Source organism: Nomascus leucogenys, chromosome 21, assembly GCF_006542625.1.
Source record: "Nomascus leucogenys isolate Asia chromosome 21, Asia_NLE_v1, whole genome shotgun sequence".
Taxonomy (NCBI): Eukaryota; Metazoa; Chordata; class Mammalia; order Primates; family Hylobatidae; genus Nomascus; species Nomascus leucogenys.
Window position 1 is genome coordinate 50550353 of NC_044401.1, and position 15942 is coordinate 50566294.

Genomic DNA, 15942 nt, shown 5'->3' on the forward strand with positions numbered 1-15942 from the left:
GTCATACCCAGAACCTCACCCAATACTGGATTTAAATAATGGGACTTAGGACTTCTGAGCTGACAAGATTCAAATAAGATTTGTTGAGCTGATGTTGTCACAGGATGAGACCTCTGGGGACCTTGGGATGGACTGACTGTATTTTGCATTTGGAATAGACCTGAATCACTGGGGGGTCAGATGGCAGACTGTAATAGGCAGAATCAAAGCCCTCAAAATGTCCACTCCCTAATCCTGGAACCTACAAATATTCTGCATCACTTAGCAAAAGGGGCTTTGCAGATGTACTTAAGGTTGTGAAGGTTATGACGAGGAGATTACCCTTGGTTATCTGGGTGGGCCCAATATAATCACACAGGTCCTTAGAAGCAGAGAACTTGTGCTGCCTGGAGTCAGATTCAGAGCGCGAGAGTCAACTCATAACCCACCATTACTGGAGAAGTCCATGCAGAAAACAGGGGAAGGAGTGCAGGCTGCAGCCAGGGCAAAGACCAGCCCCGTGACAGCCAACAGGGAAGCAGGGCCCTCAGTCCCACAGGAGTGGACGTAAGCTAGTGACCTGAATGGGCACAGCCTGGAATCTCCCCACAGTCTCTAGATGAGGACCCAGGCCAGCAGCCCATACCCTGACTTTGGCCTCCTGAGACCCTCAGTAGAGGACCCAGCTGAGCCCACTGGACTGCTGACCCACAGAGCTGGGAGATGAAAAACAGATGTTGTCTTAAGCCACTAAATTTATGGCAAATTGCCATGGCAGCAACGGAAAATGAGTATGTCACGTCAGACTCAGAACAGCCCTATGATATCACTTAGCTCATAACTTCATTTCTGGGGAAACTGAGGCCCCGAAAGAGAAACACAAGAAAAAGGCTACAAAGCAAGAGGCAGAGAGCAAAGAGCCTTTTCTGGGCTAGTTCCAATCTTAGAGACCAGACTCAGGGCTCCAAGCCCAAAACCCAACTGTGGAACACCGCGAGCACTTTTGTCAATGAGCATAATCAATCACTGCTGACTCAGAAAGCCTGCAAATACTTCACCGCCCATCCCCCTCTCCGTGGGAGAAGCAGGATCCACACAGAGCTGGGCTTTATACAAAAACCAGGTGGTCCTCAGGCCAAAGAGTGAGGACAGATGCAGGATTCTGAAAAGCCACAAAACCTAGGGAAGGCTAGTCCTCCAGCCAATGCCATCCAAATACACCCCGCCCCACCCACCGCCCCTGCCGCTGTTAGCTCTAATTAGCGGGTTCGAAGGAAACTAATTTCTGCCTGTCACCAAGGAATGGTGGATTAGAAGCAACTGGATAATGAATGACTGCTCCATGAACTGAGCAATCGCCCCACCTGGGGTTACAGGCAAGCCAGACTGCAGCCTCAAAAGACCTTGTTACACTCACACCTTCCCCTTCTCTAGCCAGGGGGACAGGAGCCTCCTATTTAGCCTCAAATAGTTTCAGTGAGGGCTGAAAGAGTCAGGGACAGGCCGATAAAGATGGCAAGAGCACGCATGGCCCCAGGCTGGGAGTCTTGGCACTACCGCTGACCAACACTCTCAGCCTCTGTTTCGACTCTCTGCACTTCACAACCTCAAGCTTGGGGCTTGAACTCTCACCTCCTTTCTGTCCCTCCCTGCTGCAAACAGTCTGGTCACTGTGTGTGTGTCCTTGGTCTTAGTGCACCCTAGGTCCCTTACACGTGGGTGCTTCTGTGCATGTGGTCCCCACTGTCCCTTCCATTTAGAATGTCCTTCCTTCCCTTCTTCAGTTCGCAAATTCTTACTCGCCCTTTGACCCCTGCTCAAATGTCCATGTTAACCCTGCAAGTGCCTCAGGGAGGCCCTTCTTCAAAGCACGTGGCTACTCCTTCTGTGCTGCCAGATTATTGCTCACTTTCCTATCATATTTATTTTAATCACATCTCATCAGCAATCGGGGTCTGCCTCTCTATCTCTCTCCTGGGCCTTTCTGAGGGTGACCACTTGGCTACTCAAGGAACCAAGTCCCAGCACTTCTCTCTTCCCCTCTTGGCCTCAGATTTCTCCTCTGTAAATGAGGGGGTTCAGACAGGCTGGATGGAATCCTGAACCTCCCAACCTCAAGGCTGAAGAACACAGGAGAAACAGAGAAAACTCAAAAGTCGGGCAAAGGCTGGCAAAGCATGAACTCTCCTCACTCACGGTGCTGCTGAATGGAGACCTCAGGACCTCCTGGAGTCTGGAGACCATTTGCACTTGGGGACCAGGCAGGTCTCCTCACCCCAGAGGCTGAGCAGCTGCCTAAGCTCTCTGATGCTGCTAAGCCATTGACTCACTCTGCAGCTCTGAACCCAGCCTTAACCTCTGGCCTCCAGCCGGCAAGCAAACTTGGGCTTGAACCAGGGACCTCCCTGGAAACCAGATGCAGCATCTACAAGGAGCTTCTCAGGCGGGGAGCGTGGCCCAGAACAATCTCTCGCCGTATGACATCACCCTTCTCTCTTGCTATCCCTTAGAGCAGGACTGGGGTCATGGCTTGCCACACCCTGACCCAGGTCAGCCCCAGGGTCTCCGCACTCTCACCACAGCTCCTTGTGGAACATGTGGCATGGAGGCTTCACAGCAAATGCCCCTGGGTTCTAAGTCTGACTCTGCCACTCACCAGCTGTGTGATCCTGGACAGTACTCTGGAGCCTCGAGTTCCTTTCTGCTCTTAATCTCTGCCCCTTCCCTGGTATTTCCCAGACCCTCAGTCTTTCAGAGGCCCCTTTTCCTGCCCTCCTCTGATCCCTTCTTCATATCAGGTACAATCAAAATAACAATTACCAAGAACCTTTGCTGAGAACCTTCTGCAGGCCAGACCCTGCACCAAGCAACTGGCATGGGTTCTTTGCCACTGCACACTTGCCACCACCTGTTATCTCCATTTTACTGTCAAGGAACTGAGAGGCATTCTAGAAAACGGCTCACCCGTGGCCTTGCAAGGAAAATAACTGCCCGAATTCTCCCTGTTCTTCTTCAAGTCTTTGCTTAAATTTTGCTTGTAATTGGCATCTTCCCTTTTCCAAAGGGTGCTTACTGGGATAATCAATGGAGCTAACATGTATAAAAAAGCTTTGTAAGCTGTAAAGTGCAGTGCACAAGTATGTGGCTGCTACATTAAGGTTTCATGACCTCCTGAGCTTTCTCGGTTTTGTAGTGCAGCTTTTTTTTTTCCTTTTCTCTCTTTTTTTGAGACAGAGTCTCACTCTGTCATCCAGGCTGGAGTGCAGTGGTGTGATCTCAGCTCACTGCAACCTCTGCCTCCCAGGTTCAAGCAATTTTTGTGCCTCAGCCTTCCAAGCAGCTGGAACTACAGGCACGCACCACCATGCCAGGCTAATTATTTCATATTTTTAGCAGAGACGGGGTTTCACCATGTTGGCCAGGCTGGTCTTGAACTCCTGACCTCAGGTGATCTGTCCGCCTCAGCCTCCCAAAGTACTGGGATTACAGGCGTGAGCCACCTCGACCTGCCTGTAGTCCAGCTTTCTGACCCACAGAAGGACAGCCTCCCTGCTCACCCAGCCTCTCTGTGCACACCCACTGTGAGAGTGGCTCGCCATCTCCTAAGGCAGGGGCAACACTTGCCAGGAGAAAGCACGACTCAGGTCCTTGTGTGTGCCTTGTGGGGCCTGCTCTGTGCTCTGGGATCTCAGACTGTTTGTTTGCCTCCTCTGCCATGTGATATCTCAGAGCCTCGGTTTTCCTGCCTGTAAAATGGGGCTGATGATCCTGGTCTTGCACGGCGGTTGGGAGGATTAATGATATCACATGTAATGCAGTAGCAGATCGCAGGGTCTGCTGAAGGTTGCTTGTGATTTACGTTGTTAACTTCATTTCCGTTCTTGTAAAGTAGAAGGCAAGGGAAAAAATACAACCCAGGAATTTATGATCCAAAAGCTATTTACCCCTTTAACTGTTTCTTACATGCCCCACCTGTGGCTTCTCTCCCTCAACAGAACAAAAAATGAACAGGAGCTATTTTCCACCACCCCTACTGTGTGTGGCACAGGGTTCTGCAAACATCTGATTAAATAATTGGTAAAAAAGACTTATAAATATGTATACCCGACAGATAGCTCTTATTAAAAGCCCAGACTATGTGAGATGACGTAGGGTGTTCAAACTGCATTCCTCAGAAACCCTACGCTCCTGTGAGTGAGGACTCACGAATGTCTAGCTTGAATCTCATGGAGACAGACAGTGCTATACTGTTAGTAATAACGGCTCCAGTGCAGTGAGCACTTGCAAACTGCCAGGCTCTTACTAAATTCTTTGCAAGCATTAACTCATTCAATCCTCACAATAACTCCTTGAGGTAGCTATCTAGTGTCATTTCCCCTCTTCTAACAGATGAACAGACTGAGGCACAGAGAGGTTAGGTAATTTGCCCAAGGACACACAGCTAGTAAGTGGCAGAGCTGGGATGTGAACTCAGCCATCCAACTCTAGAGAATGCATTCTCCCATAATATACTACTTCACAAAATCATTGCCCCTCAGCAGGCTCTTCGAGCAGCACTGCAATTCATAACTCCCAATTTTCAAGACTTCTATTCACCATGATAATCTAATTAATTGACATCCTATTCATTGTTAAAAATTTGAACTTATGAAAGAGAATTATAATAACAGACCCTTGGTTTCTATGTTGGGGTTCCAAGTAAGATCTGAAAAAGTATCCCGCTGCAACACAAACTGAGAACACCACCAAGATTAAGTACGGGAAGGAACCCCAAGGAGGACCGCATAACCACCCTTCCCACCCCTTCAACCTGGCCAGGCCCTTGACTTGGGCAGGACTTCACACCCAGGCAGACTTCACACACCAGCACCCAGGGGCTGCTGCTTTCTGAGGCTGCTTGTCGGCAGGTGTGTCTTCCAGCATTTCAGAGGATCTGGATGAAGCGGGCATTCTTCATGAAAGCCCTGCTGCACTGTGCCAGGAGGGGCCTTTTGGAACTGGCCTCAGAGCTGGTACTGGATCTTCCTCTGGTCACCTCGGGCCTCTCCAGCCTTGGGGTCTGGAAACCTTTCAGGGACCATTGAGGCAGTATCTATAGCAGACCACTTGCTTCCTCAGGATGCTACCTGCCAGCCAAAAATGACCCCAAGAGCTCAAACTTCCTGGCCTGTGCAAGCCTTGTGTGCTTAATTACTAATCATGATGGGGAGCTCATTACCTTACAAGACAACCCTGCTGGACACACCTCTCAGTGCAAGAAAGTCTCACAGTAATGGAGGAGGTTCCTGAGCAGATTCTGTAAGATAGAATTGTTTAATGTGTGTGTGTGTCTTGTTTTCGTAATTAAAATCTTACAAGAAAGCCTCAAATTTCAAGTTCTTGGGTTATGCCTTGACTTGGAGATTTTGGGCCCTATCCAGGGCTCTAACCCAACCCTGTGCATGCAGAGAATGGGTCTGTTTACATAGGGACCAGTCACATCATCCCGAAAAACAACCTCAACTCGGGGACACTCATCTTGCCAGAAAACAGCCAAAGACCAAGCCTTTTCAACACAGGGAAGCACCATAATTCTTAGACGCATGCTCGGAATTCCCCGACACATGGCTCAGTGGCCGCCTTCATCTCTGGAAGGCTGGACAGTCTTGGGGCATTCTCAGGGAACCAGATGAAACACATTAATTTGTCGCTCAAAAATTATTATTAGTTTATTGTGCTGCTGACTCTGAGTATTATAAGCATGGATAATAAATTCTCCAAGGGTCATTCCTGAGCATAGTCAGGCAATCTAAGGAAGCATAAACCTCCTGCATAAGATTGTCCCTTTGTTACTGCAATAGTGTGTGCCGTTCTTTTTCTCTACAGTTTTTCATCATTCCCTGGACATGTGGACCCAGGCAAATGGACAGTCTCTGTAGGTTGTCCAATTCTGAACACCTGCATTATGAACATTTTCATCCTGAAGTTTCATACTCCACTGTGTATCCTTATTTGACAGCTGAAGAGTCAGGAAGCTCTCAAAGGGATGAACTAGAAAGAGGCAAGAACCATTCCTATAGACATCCTCCCTCTGGTCCTAGCTCCATCATTCTTACTGGCTTAAAAGTCATGCCGCCACTCTGAACCTCAGTTTTCTCTTCTATTAAAAAAAAAAACTGGATAACTATGCCCAAAGGGACATTCAGCAAATTGCATTCAATGAGGCACATAAAGAAGGAACCATACAGCAGAGCTGAGAGCCTGGGTGCTGGAAACTGCCTGGGTTAAAATTCTCGCTCTGTTGCTGACCAGCTGTGTGACCTTAAGTCCTCACCTTAACCTCTTTATACCCTAGTTTCCTGATTTGCTAAGTACAGACAAAAAAACAGCATCTATGTCTCAGGGTGGTTTTTCAGATGAATTGAGTTAACACATACAAACGGTCTGTGACAACACCTGGTGCAGGGGGCGCTCTATGAAGCCTCTTACGTAGCAGTGTCTGTTTGCCTCAGCTCCCAGCACAAAGTACAAGGTTGACAATATTCTTTTTGAAGACCTGACTCAGCCCTGGTGTCTGCATTATCTCTCAAGACTCCTCACGGTGCTCAGTGATGAAGAGACCGTCGCCACCACTTGTACAGGTGAGAAAACCAGGGCTCAGATCAGAGGGCAGGGTCAGGGTGGAGGTGGACTTGAGCTCATTCCCTCTTTTTGCTGTGCCATGCTGCCTCTCTGGTTCTGCCATCTGTGGCCACCAAATACCACTGACCACCCTGAGAACCGTGACACTGGGAAGTTCCAGACTAGCCAGAGCTCTGGTTTATTCTGCACTGAGCCACTGTGCTGTAGCCACAGCTGGAAGGCCACCACACTACACAGGCGAACAAGAAGCTAAGCCTGTTGTCGTGTCTTGACCCCTTGATGTTTAGGCACCTTTTTTTTTTTTTTTTGAGACGGAGTCTCTCGCTCTGTCGCCCAGGCTGGAGTGCAGTGGCGCGATCTCGGCTCACTGCAAACTCCGCCTCCTGGGTTCACGCCATTCTCCTGCCTCAGCCTCCGGAGTAGCTGGGACTACAGGCGCCCACCACCGCGCCCGGCTAATTTTTTGTATTTTTAGTAGAGACAGGGTTTCACTCCGGTCTCGGTCTCCTGACCTCGTCATCCACCCGCCTCGGCCTCCCGAAGTGCTGGGATTACAGGCGTGAGCCACCGCGCCTGGCGTTTAGGCACCTTTCTGTAGTGGCTTCTTCACCCCACACAGCTGACAATAATTGAACTGGAGTACTAGCTGATCTTGGCACCTCCCACCCCTTGCTCTAAAATTTTCAATAGCTCCCTACTGCTTACAGATCAAATCAGTTCATCTGGAGGTACAAATCCAAATTCAACACACTCCTTTTGAAGAGCCTTCCCAGCCTTATTCCCTCCTACCCTCCCTCTGGTATGGCTGGGCCAGTCTCCTCTTGGTTCCCTGGACTAGCACGGTCTTCTGGGAAGAGCACTGAGATGGGGGACCTCAGCACCACTGTTTCCAAACCACTCCAGAGCAATCATGGGTGGGAGAGCAGCCTGAGACCCAGCTGCTTAAAAATCACACAGCTTGATGAAGACCTGCGATCTAAATCCAAGCCTCTCTACACCCTGAGAACCACTTGGAAGGGCAAATACTCTTAGCTACAGTTTTGAACTACTTGCTGATCTTACCCTAAACATACAAGTCCAGAGAAATGATCTGAAGTGCTTAGATAATTCAAGTATCTTTGGATCGTAACACTTCTCTCCAATGGCACCTCTTTCAAGTAAAATCCAAATCTTTCACAAGGCCCCTGCCTATCCGACTTCCCATCGCCTTCTGCACTCCACCCACACTGGCCTCCTTACTTCTCTACGAACCCCACAAAGGCCTCCAATCTCAGCACAAAGGGCCTTTGCTCCTGCTGTTCCCTCTGCCTCGGATGCCCTTCTCCTTGGGATGTCTGATCATCCTTCACGTTTCACTCAAGTTCACCTCTTCAGAGAAGCCTTCCCTGATCACTCTGTCTAAAGTGTGTCTTCCACCAGTCACTTTGTATCACATTGATTTTTTTATTCTTCTTTTCCATAAACTATAATTATCGTGTTCACTTATTAGTCTGTTTACTGTCTGCCTCTCCCCAGCACAAGGAGTCCGTTCACTGCTGTACGTGGAGCTCAGAGAGCAGCACCCAGCTCAGAATAGGTACCTGATACACATCTGTCCTCAAGGAATGCATGGACTACCAACACAACTTTCCTCTTTGGCTGCATCCTATGCCTGACAGCCTCATCCCCATTCGAAAAGCTGGGGAAAGTGAGGCCCAAATACCGCAAGGAAATCCAGACTCAAGCTGGAACAAAGACTTCACTCCTCTTCTGGGGCTCAGCTGGTCAAGGAGACCTGCTGCTGACATTTTACCAAAGAACTCCAACAATAAGACTCTCTTCTATTAGCGAGAATTATATTCACACCTCCTACAGGGAGAAACCCTGCTTTTATGAAGGTAAAACAACATTGTGATTAACACTTAATCAGGATCTTATCTACATTACAGCTCTGCAAGGTAAAAAAAAAATAGTTGGGGGTCTTAATATCATGCTAGTAATGTTACAATGAGTGTGTTCCTGACACGATTTTCTTATTAGGGTCCTTCCCTGTAAATTTTATTGCATTTAATTAAAAATTATTACTAAAAGAAACAGCTGCAGATGGTCTTATTTTAAGTCAGAAAATTAAAAACTGAGTATTCTCATCAGTCAATTTCAACAAGAAGCACAGCCACATGCATTAGGATGTGATGGTTTTGAGATAATAATTTTCATGGCATTTCTAGGTCCTTTCAATGAAACTTAATGAAAGCTCTGCATGAGTTCATTTGTCAAAAACATAATAATAGGAAGGCTCCTGGCTTACAGGCAGATATAAAGATACCAATGAATACCACAGCTAGGATATGCCAAAAATCCAGCCACGCGGCTCTCAGCACCAATGGAACCAGTCAGCAGGAGGCTTAGCTGCAACTCTGTCACATTCCCACCGAGGACTGATAGCTGAGGCTGTAAATCACCTTGGTTTTACAAGGATGTGTTATTTGTTGCTGCAGCACTGTCTACGGTAGTAAAAAATATATAAAAGTCAGGTTCCACTCTCTTAGAGAATCACTTCAGCAAAATATTTATGCATTCTAAGGAATCTGGGGGTGCACTGACAGGTGGGGAGGAGGAAGGAGGGGATGCTTATGCTAGATTTTGTGCTAGATTACAGAACTGCAATGGCAGTCGCTATTCTCGGTCTGGATGGCCCATACAATGACCTCCCCCCAACTTCATTACTCGGCTTGTCTCCTCTACTCTTAAAGAGTGAATTCCTATTATTTCTTGCTATGTCTTTTACTGGAAACCAACTCAAATCTTTTATTTGGGACCAGACTGTAAAAGACAAAAGAATGAAAAGAGAAATGCAAAGGCAGATGCAATCTAGCCCTGGAGTTCATCAATGTTGGAGAACTAGGGTTGCTGTGTACATCCTGGTGGCAGAATGCCACTCCTCCCCTGGCTGCAGCCACAGCCCCAGGTTGGTCATCCTCTCTTGAGGGGACCACTACAACCATCTCTTCATGAATCTCCAAGCTTCCCATCCCTCCATCCCCTCCATTCTCCACCCTGCCAGCAAAGTATCCATGCAGTGCACCACCCACACGATGGCGTTCCCCTGCTGAAAATCACTATGGACTCCCCCCTGCCCAGGGGATGGCATACACACTTGTCACGCTGATATACAAGGCGTTCTCAGCTGGGCCCACCCTGCCTTCCCAACTCCGTGCACCTGAGCTCCAGCTGAACACTTCAAGATCCTTTCGACCCTACAGACTCAAGCGCAGGCTTTTTCTCTTCCTGGACTATCTCCATCATGAACTCCTGCTCCCCATCAAGACCCACCTCGGCCGGGCATGGTGGCTCACACCTGTAATCCCAACATTTTGGGAGGCCAAGGCAGGTGGATCAACTGAGGTCAGGAGTTCAAGACCAGCCTGGCCAACATAGTGAAACCCCATCCCTACCAAAAATACAAAAATTAGCCAGGCAAGGTCATAGGCGCCTGTAATCCCCTGCTTGAATCTGGGAGGCAGAGGTTGCAGTGAGTCAAGATCATGCCACTGCACTCCAGCATAGGCAACAGAGTGAGGCTCCATCTCAAAAAAAAAAAAAAAAAAAACAAAAAACCACCCACCTCAAATGTCCTACAGATACTGAAGGCTCCCCTACTGCCCACTCCGTAGCCAACTGGATATACCACTAACCAAGCTTTATCACTTTATCACCCTAGGCTCTAATTGCCTCTCTATCCATCTTTCTCCTCAGCCAGCCTAAAAACTCCAGAGGGCAGGGATGTGAGTACCTCTACTACCTAGAACAGCACAGACAATTCAGCAGATACTCCAGGAACGCTAGCAGACTGAGTGAGGGAGCTGGCTGGGCTCACTCACAATGTTCTACTGTTACACTCAGAAATGAGAAAGAGAGATGGTGTTTGTGTTTAGTCCTCAAGCCTTTCAACCCCATCTCCTCCATATAATCATCCTCCCTGTCTGCAGATGATGTGACCTATTTTCCAGAATAAAGGTATTGAAGTACCTTCTGAATGAAGGAAGACATTTTCATTGGAGTCTTGTACTTGCTCTCCTCTTTCTCCTGCCTCCATGTCAAAAGCCTACTTTTCCTGCAATGTCTACTCAAGTGCCACTTTGTACATAAAGCCATCCTGCCCGCCTCTGGACTCCTACTCTTCAGGTCCTGAGCCTTTTCTACCTTGCATTTCAGTGACTTGGGTCTAAGTCCTCTTCCTACCCCCAGACTCAGTCCACTGAGGCCAGCAGTGGTACATGGTCCCCCTCTCTCTCCTTCCACACATCACTCCATGCAATCCTTGCCCAAAATGAGTCATTTCACAAACAGCCATTACCAGTTAGCCAGCACATTCACTCTCCTGGGTGTTCCTGCTCCCTCTCCTCATATGCAGGCTGCACAACATGGCCCAAACACAAACTCCTGGGCATGTCATTCGAGCTGCATTTCAACCATAAGCAGCTCTGTAACAACCCTGGGCTGGCGAAGCAGAATCCTTAACTGCTCTGTCTGCAATGCACAAGCACTCATGAGCTGCTGCCCCGGGCGGGTGGAATCTTCTGAGGTTCTCCTAATGAGCATTCCATCCCAAACAGATGGCATGCTCCAAACCGAGAACTCCTGGTTGCTCCTCAGGCACAGCTGGCCACGCAAGGGCAGGGGTCCCCACTGTGGCCTGCAGGAGGGAAAGCCATCTGAGTACCTCATTAGCAAGTTCCAGCAAAGCTCGTCTTATTGATGAGTTGCCAGCAGAGCGACAAACCCACCAGCCAGAAGAGAAAGGTGTCCTTTCACTTTTCCTTGAGTCTCCTGGACCAATAAGCAATGTTAACATTTTGGGGGTGGCTGTGCCACCCTGTCTCTTGCAAGCAGGACACTCAACAGGTTTGGATTAAGAATACCAGAAAACATCCTGGCTAATATGGTGAAACCCCATCTCTACTAAAAAATACAAAAAAATAGCCAGGTGTGGTGGCAGGTGCCTGTAGTCCCAGCTACTTGGGAGGCTGAGGCAGGAGAATGGCATGAACCGGGAGGTGGAGCTTGCAGTGAGCCGAGATTGCGCCACTGCACTCCAGCCTGGGTGACAGAGCAAGACTCCATCTCAAAAAAAAAAAAAAAAAAAAAAGAATACCAGAAAATGTGGCAATTTGCGACCACAGAAAACAGGTAGTAGTGGAAACAGCACTGGATTGAAAGTCAGACAGACTTGGGTTCTGACCTTGGTTTGGCCACTTACCATCCATGTGACAGAAGATAGTTCATGTCATGTCACCAGGCCTGTTTTCTCACCTGGAAAATGGGAACTGGAAATTCCTACCTAACTGTAAGTTATAAATGAAATAACAAATACAGTCATAATAATAGAGACAGGCAGTTTTATTATGATTATGGAATCATAAAACCCCTAGCCTTGCTGTCTTTGGTGTACGAGGCAGCTAATGACTCCAAATCAATATTGCTCAGATGTTGCCTGCAGCCCTGAACCCACCTCATGGGAAGTCAGAGGTACAGTTCATGCCACATCCCATGGCAAAAGCTTGCAAATTCAAAAGCCTGGTTTTACTGATGTGATGTAAAGCCCTAAGCATTAAGTCAAACATATGCAGAACAGTCATTTGTGTGTGTGTGTGTGTGTGTGTGTGTGTGTGTGCGCGCGAGAGAGAGAGAGAGAGATAGACAGATAGACAGAAATACACATCAAGAGGAACAAGATTCTCCCTCCCAGGTTCCACACCTCAGGAATCAAATTCAAATCCTGCATCCACCACTATGTGACCTCGGTCATGTCACTTAATAACAGCTAATGCTTACTGATCATTTTACCATGTGCTGTATTAACTCCTGTAGTCTTAATGGCATTCCAAGGCACGTACAATGATCATCTCCTTTTACAGATAAGGACACTGAGGTACAGAGAGGTCAGAAACTTGTTCTAGGTCACATAGACAATAAGTGTAGACCAATACCCAGGCAGCTTGGCTCCAAAGCCTATAAGCTTAGCTGTGGTGCTTTCACGGGCTCTCCTTGGGCCACGGTGTTCTCATCTGTAAACAGAAAAAGCTACAATAAATGTGTCAAGAACAATATGCACTAATGGGTGAGGGCAGTGGGGAGAGGGGCAGAGGGGAAGATGGGAAGAAGAGGAGAGGGAGGGAGGGAGAAAGGGAGGGAGAGGAAGAAAGAGACAGCGAGAGAGAGAGAGAGAGAAAGCCAGTGTAGCAACATGTGCATGGTATAATCTGGGTGCTGGGCACATGGGCGTTCACACTAAAACCCTTAACTTCTCAACAAGTTTGAACATTTTCATAACAAAATGTTGGGGAAAAGTGGCCTCAGGGATCTGTGCTGATGTATAATGCTGACTGCTATCATGCAAAACACAAACATATGATGATGAAGATTTAAATGAGACATTTAGGACAAGTGAGTCTGTGGCGTGTTTTGCATAAAACAGGTATGTAATAACTGTATACAAAGCATCCAGCACTGTGTTGCTAAAAACAAGTATTTAATAAATGATATTTCTTTCCCCTTGTGAAGCTCAAAATCACCAACTCATCAATATACATTTATTAAGCTTCTAGTGTGTAACCAACATATCAGGGTGCTATAGGATATTCGGAAGTGAAGACTGGGTTCCCCTAGCCAAGACTACTGGTCAGTGACTTAGGACATAAGACAGCCTATCTGGAAACTAAGGGTGTTGGACTAGATCTCTGCTGAAAACTTTTTTTTTTTAAGTGAGAGTCAATTCAGGGAAAAAAGAATGCTTCAGGAACACATTTCATTTCATTTTTCTTTTGAATCAGGGTCTGCTCTGTCAGCCAGGCTGAAGTGCAGTGGCATGATGACAGCTCAATGCAGCCTGAAATTCCTAGCTCAAGTGATCCTCCCACCTCAGCCTCCTGAGCAGCTGGGACTATAGATGCATACCACAATGCCCGGCTATTTATATATATGTGTATGTGTGTGTGTGTGTGTGTGTGTGTGTGTACACACACATATATATATGTAGAGATGGGAGTGTATACGTAGAGATGGGAGTCTCACTGTGTTGTCCAGGCTGGTCTCAAACTTCTGGCTTCAAGTGATCCTCCTGCCTTGGCCTCCCAAAGCATTAGGATTACAGGCGTAAGCCACTGCACTCAGCCCAGGTATACATTTTAAACTAAAGAATGATAAAACCTTCTTTTGTATACCATTGAAAAAAATGGACATAGGTAATACATTTATAAAAGATTGTTAACAGTATTACTATAGCTACTAACATGCTACTATCTATGTAAATCTCAAAGGAAGTAACTACACAGAAGAAACTTTACAATCATCCATTAGACCCTGAGTTGCTGCTCACCCAGTTTCAGGGTCGCTAAGGGCTCTCTGAATTCTATTATACACTGTTTCTTGAAGGGAGATACTTTTAGTAGAAAAAGGGCTTGGATTTAAATAACACTGAATCACACCATGAGAGTGTTACTTCCTTCTTAGTCCTTTTGGATTCTTCTGGTTTTGCCAGGTAGAAAGTCTCCATGTGGTGCAAGCATATCTTTAACACCTCTCCCTGTTTAACAAAGAGATCAGGCTTCCAGCTCCCAGCCTTGGCAAGGAATCACCTCAAGCTAGTCTTTACCCATGTTGTTTTACTGTTCTATCTTATTTTTACAATTGCCTTCTATTTATGGCAACTGATACTGTTTTTCCATTTCCCAATAGTGACAAAAAGTTTCCGTTACATTTTTCTAAATAAAAAAGATGGGCTGATTTAAAGAAAAGTAATGAGTCAAAGTATAGGCAGTATAATGGAAATGGTAAATGCAGTCCAGGAAAGGTGAATGGTTGAGAAATACAAAACTGCTCCAACCTCACCATTTTACAGATGAGCAAACTGCGGCCCAGCCTCTTCCAAGGTCCCATAACAAGTGTTGGGACCTTAGGCTTTGAATCCATGTCTGGTGCACTGACCTGCCTTTGGTCAGGGCTATGGGTATTTATTTTGGCTTCTGCCTTTAATCCTCACACTAAAGCAAGGTATGGGGCAGGACAAGTAGTAGAAGGAGGAAGGAACTGCCTCCCCACCCTCTCATCCCGTCCAACCCCAAGCACTCCTAGGCACAGGTCTCAGATCAGCAGCATCCCCTCCACTCTGTACTCAAAGCCCCTATTCAGGCAAACAAGCAGGGTCCCCCGGCCCCACGGCAGTCACTCATGCCTCTTGGCGACATGCATCTCAAAGCTCCCTTGCCCAGACCTGCTGCAGCCCAAAGTGGGGATTTTTCTCCCCCTTTGCTTTCATCTGTTTCATGTAGGAAAGCGGAAGAAAGCTTTGCTCACTGATTGATGTCCAAGAGGATGTGGTTCCTGTATGGGAGATCTATTCCAGTCAGTCTGGCCTTTGGCAAAATAGCATCAGAGTGGTGCAACCATGCTTTTGAAATTCAGAGTCTGACAGTTCAAGACACTCAACCAAGGCCCTAGGCTGTAGCATCAAATGTGAGCTAATGCAAAAAAAGCACCTAGCACAGTGCTTGGCACACAGTAAACAGTCACGATCCAGGAGCTTTAGTGTTGTCTTAGATAATTTATTCCCTATTGTCATAATTGTCTGGATGAAAAGGCCTCTTTGTTTTGTTTTTTGCACAAAGTACAGACCAAGGCAACAGGTCCTTCACACATAGCCAAGCAGCCTGTGCACTCCACACCCCAGGTGGCACCATACATAGACCAAAAGGTGAAGGAGTTGCTCTTGTGATTGTACAATGCGCAGCCTGCACAACCAGACCTGGTATCCCCTCACATAATTCACTACAAATTCCTGATCCAGAAGTTAAGAAGTCTGGGTTTGGACACTGATTTCTCCAGTAACTTACTGAGAGACCTTATGCAAGTGCCTTTTCCTCTCTGTGTCAGTTTCCTCTTCTGTAACAGGACTTGTGTCTGAAGTTTCCTCCAGCTATAAAATTCTGTGATTCAACAGAGGCAGATTTCAATTTTTGAAGGGCTATTGTAAAAAAGATGAAATAAGCTCCCTCACCCGGCTTGAGAGAGAAGAACCATGAGTTGGGGAGGGATATTACAGGGGAACAGTATATGCCTCAGTCACAGAGAAACTCTTCCTCATGATCAGAATACCCAGCACCCGATGAGGCAGCTCTGGGAGTGATGGGTTCCCTGTGGCTGGAGGATTTCAAGTACACTGGGTAAGCACCTGTTAGAGGTGGGCGGTCTCTTTGAGCACAGAGTGTTTATTGTTGCAAAGCTTGGTTCTGCCTTCCTCAGTGCTAGGAGGCACTCAGCTGGGGATGGGTCTTGTCCACCCCTGCCAATTGTTATTAATGTAAT

The 15942-nt window shown here is 47.2% G+C and overlaps 1 protein-coding gene across 1 annotated transcript in view; it reads right to left on the reverse strand.

Annotated features, from left to right (window-relative positions):
• FGD5 (FYVE, RhoGEF and PH domain containing 5) overlaps nucleotides 1-15942 on the reverse strand; it is a 124317-nt gene that overhangs the window by 96128 nt on the left and 12247 nt on the right. The gene's annotated exons all lie outside the window — the stretch shown is intronic.